This window comes from Lagenorhynchus albirostris, chromosome 10 (genome assembly GCF_949774975.1).
Source record: "Lagenorhynchus albirostris chromosome 10, mLagAlb1.1, whole genome shotgun sequence".
Taxonomy (NCBI): Eukaryota; Metazoa; Chordata; class Mammalia; order Artiodactyla; family Delphinidae; genus Lagenorhynchus; species Lagenorhynchus albirostris.
The window spans coordinates 37,965,587-37,971,544 of record NC_083104.1 but is presented as its reverse complement, the minus strand read 5'-3'; the positions used below and the strand labels follow the sequence as shown (position 1 = coordinate 37,971,544).

The window sequence follows — 5,958 nt, the reverse complement described above, 5'->3', positions numbered from 1 at the left end:
TAAAAAGCCTGCTCATTACGAGCATGTACTTATTAATTATCTGTGATTTGTTGTGAAATGCAAGGGGGTTTACACAACAGGAGCGGGAGAAAACAAAGCCCGGCCCCTGTGCCTGCCTCCCAGCCCTCGCCTGCCTTTGCTAGCACCGCGTGTCCTGGCCTCGCCCGCCTGCCCGCCGCCTGGGTTCTCAGCCATCTGCACATCATAATCACCGGCCACCCCAGGGACCCGTAACACAAATGGGCTAATTTCATGTTTAATGATCTTTAATCAGAACTGAGCATGGCTGACAGCGGCTGCCAGAAGGTAAATCTGGTGCCATCAGGTGCCACCCGCTCAGGAGGGGCCACCCCACCCCTGCCTTGATAGGCCCTAAGGCCAGGACACAAGATAGGGCCACTGTCCGAGTCACCCTCCCCTGGTGCTCCTCAGCCCTGTTTTGTACAGCAAAAACCTGCAGCATGGCCCCGGAAGTCCCTTGTTCACTGGGAGCCTGTTTCTTTGTGGTCTGCAAATGGGGGTGATGACCAAGTGTGCTCCCAAGGGTCTGGCTGTAAAACAGCAAGCACAGAGCCAGCACTTACTCCATGGTGGGCCTCCCCTTGCCTGGGCCTGGCTGGGCCCCATGTGCTGTGTGATCGCAGGGCTGCACTGTTCCCTCTCTGAGCTCAGGCTCCTCATGGAGGGAGGGACTTAGCCTTGGTGACTGTCCAGGCGCTGGGTCTGAGGCCACGGTTTGAGGTGGTCGGTACCGGGGCTAGTCGTGGGGAACAGTCATGGGTTCTCTCCCACCAGAGGTCTGGGGGGTGCAGGCCACTGGCTGGACCTATGGGTATAGTCCAAGCATTCTGGAACATTGACTACAGGCCTGGCGCCATGCCTGGGCAAGACCACACCTCCTGATGACTGAAAGACCAAAGTTTCAGTCCTGTGAGGTATCTGCTGTGTCCAGCTAGGCCTCACACGCACTGCGGTACAGGGTTCTCCCAACAGCCCTATGACCCCGTTATACAGATGAGGAAGCTAAGGCAGGGATAAAAAAGGCGTTGCACCCCGGCTCCATTCTGCCTTCTCGACTCATCTCCAACCCCTCCCACACCTGCCCAACCACCAGTCCAGAGAGACTGGAGCTCAGGTGGGCCTGGGGTGGGGGTGAGGGCCGGGGCCCAGGCTCCAGGGTGCTCAGCCTTTCCCTGGGCCCAGCTCTGACCCAAGCGCGTAATGAAAGCTGACATTACATCAAACACAATAAGGAGTTTCGGTTGATGAAGATCATTCCTGAACACACAAACCTATTAAACCGAGGGGAAAAAATATCAATTCAACACAGTCGCTGGCGAAAAGAAAATGTGATTTGTTATCTAAAAGGGGGTTATAAACACGGCTCTGATGCTCTTTCCCTCTGTAATGAAAATAGGCAGGCACAGTGGGAGGACTGCAGATTAGAACATAGGGCTTCACTCACCAACTTTTTAGGCACATCTTCTGCAAGGGCGGGAAAGGGCATGGGTGATGGGTAGGGGTCGGTGGCTCTAGGCCTCCAGAGTGACCTTCACAGTGACCCTCCTCTGGGCTCTCCTCACAGACCATGCCTGGGTCCTGCCTGACCTGGGCTGTCCCTGGGACACCTGGCATTCACTTGGGCCACCCGTCCAGCTACTCCAATGGCTCCCTTTGTCCTGCTGTTTCATGGACTCAGTGGAGGATGAGATGTTGGTGGCATCAGCGACACAGGGGGAATGTATCACACAGAAGGATTCTAGCCCCCCCCTTCAGACTGCAGGTGAGGCTCAGGAATCTGTATGCAGTCTTGGTGCCCCAGGGACTCGGATACACGTGGGCAGGACTCCTCCCTACCTCTCCCATCTTGAGAGGGCCCATGTCCCTTCCTTGGTAGAGAGTGGCATTAGCTATGGATGGTGGCAGGCACGGTCACATGTGTGAAAATACATTGTAAACCCAGCTGTGGTCACTATGTTTGATATGATGTGGAGCTGGGGACGGGGCAGGATGGGACCATTAGGGTCTGGTAGGAGGGTCCCTGGAAAGGCCTCTGTGTCTGCTTTGGGCTGCAGGTGCCCCAGTGTCCACCACTAGTGCCCTGTCTCTGGGACACAACAAAGAGGTGGTACCACCTAGCGATTATGTGCAGGGGACTTGGCAAAGGGTCCTGGCCTCAAATCCTGACCTGAACATGTGAGCTCTGGGATCCTGAGCAGTGAGTGAAGACTGAGGCTGAAGCCTCACAAGTCCCTGTGGCCCCTGAGGACTCCTGGAGGTCACCTCTATCTCACCGATGAGGCAAGGGTGCTTGCTAAACCCTTCAGCCTCAGTAAGGCTTTACCTCAGGGTTTTGACTTTCCACTTGTAAAATCAGAATGATGATGCTAGGACAGGGAGTGAGGCCTCTCCAGAGGTTTGGGACAACCCAACCCAACCCATGAGTGGCCCCCTTAAGCTTGTAACTTCACAGGCCCGGGAGGGGTCTGAATGTGGAAGAAACCCTCTGGTTGGGGTGAAACGTGTGTCCTTAACGTCCAGGGTACACACCTCTGACACCCCCTCCATTACGTGGTATTTTAGGGGCCATTTTGCACAAACTGGGCAGGGAGTGGGGGGAATCACCCCCTCTGAACTCACACACATGCCTCCCCGCAAAGTGGATTTCTGTGCATATATGACACATGAGGAGTGGGGCTAGGGGGCCCACACGGCCCTTGTATAGATGACACACACACTCTCCTTAGCTGGAGCTGAGCCCAAGAGAGAGCATGAGGGATGCTGGCAGGTGGGCAGCAGGGTGAGGAAGTGAGAGTGGGGTGAGCATGGGGAATAGCAATTGGCAACTACGTTTGGTGCCATGGAAGGCGGCTGCTGTGGCTTGGTCAGACCTGACTGCCGCTTGCTCACCAGGCCCCTGTGCAGGACCCAGGCAGCTACCCGGCTGAGGATGCTTGGCCTTCCTGCCCTGGCTCACTGCCAGCTCAGCTCAGCCAACAGGACTGTTTTCTGAGAGAGCCGTCTGTCGCCGGCTTGGCAGAGAGGCAGGCAGCAGGCCCTGTGGCTGGGGCAGACCTCGGGCCGGGGAGCCACCTGTCCTGTCCAGCCGGCTCCTTGGCCTGGCCCAGCCTTCGCAGCCTTCTCTTTAGGTTCCCAGGCAGAGCTATGTCTCCCATTAGACTCCCAGGGCAGGGCTTTGTCTCCTGCAGGCCCTAGGGCTGGCACTGAGGCCCTGGAACCAATGGCCTCTCCTGCCTCCCCGACCCATGCCCTGGCCCAGTTCCTCCTTGGTGGCCGTCTAGATAGCAGATAATGCTGGCACAATGAGGTGCTGGCACCAGGCACAGTGTCCGGCAGGCGGGCCATCTTCATCCACCCTAAGTGTTATGGGCACCAAAGCACCTGCTGCCTGTCTACAGCGGCCATGGGAGGTGCTGCCTGCTAACAAGGGCCGTGGTGTCCAAGGGCTGCAGCCAGGGCTGTGGCTACAGGTTCGCTACCCTTGCCATGGCAAGGAGTGTGGGGTCATGACCTGGGAGTAGGGAGAGGAGCATGGCTTCACATCCAGATATTTTTCCCTCACTCTCTTGTCTCTCTTGACCTTGCAGACTCCAGGATCCCCCAAGTCCCTGGGCTGGTGTCAATGGTGTGATTGTGTGTGTGTGTGTGTATGTTTGTGTGTATGTGTGTACACCATTGCCCGTTTCTCAGAGGTCTGCACGCAAACCTACTGTGTGCTATTGACACAGGCAGGGCCACACCCTACTGATCATGTAGTGGATTCCAGTCTGGCCCCATGGGTCAAGGGTTTCCTCTGTGCCCAGAACTGCTGACTGCCATCCTCCCCACCTCAGAGATAAGAAGACTGAGGCCCTGGTCACTCTGTCCACAGGGCACCTGGCTGGGCACATGGACAGGTGATAGGCAGCACTGAGTCAGGCTCAACTGCTTCTGGCCAAGAGAAGCCAGATGGGGCAGACAGATGAGCCCACTGGGCCATTGGCCTGGGGGAGCATGCACTGGGAACCATCTGTGATGGGGGCACCAAAGGCGGGTGCTGTGGGCAGTGGGGGCTAATCCTAGAGTTGTGGCCAGAAAGAGGAGCTCTAGGGAGTTAACTGCAGTGGGAGGTGTTGCCCTTCTGAAGGAAGTAAGGGTATTCCTAAGAAGGCCTGGCTTGTGTAAAGGGCCTGAGCTTGTCACTGGGTGTGCTCCTGAATGCTGGGAAGGAACATGACTCCTTATCTGTCACCTCCTGAACGTTGTTGGCAAGGACATAGTTTCAAGGGTGGGTGGTATGCCTTCAAGGGACAAAACACCATCCTTTCTGCAGCCTGAAGTCCCCATATCCCCCCTGGCATGGACAGTCTGCACCCTGGCAGCTCTCCCTGGCAGCCCAGGCAGGGCTGGCTGGCAAGTCAGCTAATGGGCATCATTAGCACTGATGCCTTTTAGCCCGGCTGCTGGGCAGCTCAGCACTCCTGGGGAAGAGAAGGGCCCTGACCTTGCAGCTGGAAAGGAGGGGGCGCCTACAGCTCCACTCTGCCCAAGATACCTGTAGGACAGACAAACAGGCAGACTAATGGACTGGTGGGGGTGGGCAACAAGCATCAGGCAAACAAGGCTGGGCCCAGCTGGCCCTGTGGTCACACCCATAGCTGGGGGCATCTCAGGTCAAGCCAGGGGATGGGGCCAGCAGAGTCCTCTCCTGCCTTAGGACAGAAGCACCCAGAGCCTATGGGCTGGTGTGGCCAGAGATGCACCCGTACCATCACCAACTTGCACCTACATGGCCTGATGTGTGGACCGACCCTTTCACACATCACACCTGAGCTGACAGATAGCCCCCGACACCAGCTGGTCGTTTGCCAAATGGGGAAACTGAAGCCCAGAGAGGGGTGAGCCCTTGCTGGGTCCCGCAGGGACTGTGACCCAGTGTGCAGGGAGTGGGTCCTCAAGTAGCACCGTGTCAGCATCTCCTGGACACCCTGAGACCTGGGCCTTCCTTCCCGGTAGGCCCCCGTGGTGCCCACTCGGCCTGCGATAAGCCGTTTCTGTCTTGGAGTAGCTGAAAATCAGGGGTCAGGGGTCCAGTAGGATGGTCCTTGGAAATCTTGGGTTTTCTGCAGAGTCAGGGAGAAAAAACAGGTTTGGGGCCGAGGCAGCCTCTTCGTCTTCCTGTTTGGGGCCTACACTGGGAGGGAGAGAAAGCCAGGCTGAGGGCTTTCATTCCCTTATTTCCTGATTCCTTCATTCCCTCTCCTGTGCCTGCTCTGCGTGTCTGTCCTGGGTGGGGAGGGGAGGAAGCAGATACATCAGAAACAAAAGAAGGGACAGAGCGGGAGCCAAGGGTTCTGGATTCCCAGAAGGTGGAGGGGCTGATGGGCTGGGGAGCAGGAGCAGCCTCACTGGGAAGAGGTAAGACAAGCTGGGCTTCAAAAAGAGGAACGGGGGCTTCCCTGGTGGCGCAGTGGTTGAGAGTCCGCCTGCTGGTGCAGGGGACACGGGTTCGTGTCCCGGTCCGGGAAGATCCCACATGCCGCGGAGCGGCTGGGCCTGTGAGCCATGGCCACTGAGCCTGCGCGTCCGTGAGAGGCCCGCGTACCGTAAAAAAAAAAAAAAAAAAAAAAGAGGAACGGAGGGCATTCTGGGTGGAGAGATCAAGAATGGGCCTGGAGTGAGGTGTTCGGTGTGGCTGGAGCACAGGAGGGGAGGGAGGAGGCAGGTTGACGAGAGAGGCAGGGACAGCCAGATCCTGGGGCCTTGAGCGCAGGCTCAGGCTGGGCATTGCAGGGAGTTGCCAGGGTGAGGTTATTTGCAGGTGGGGGCACATCCAAGTGGCCAGGGAGTGCAAATGGAGGCTGCTGTGTGTATTTCTGATCAAGAGGCTGAGGAGGCACGGTGGCCCAGGGATGGGTTTGTAGTGCTGGAATGGGGAGCGAGAAAAAGCCCAGCCCC

General features: G+C 57.5%; 1 protein-coding gene across 4 annotated transcripts in view; it reads right to left on the bottom strand.

The window, feature by feature from the left end:
• Positions 1-5,958, bottom strand: part of CACNA2D2 (calcium voltage-gated channel auxiliary subunit alpha2delta 2) — a 138,390-nt gene that overhangs the window by 24,979 nt on the left and 107,453 nt on the right. The window lies entirely within an intron of this gene.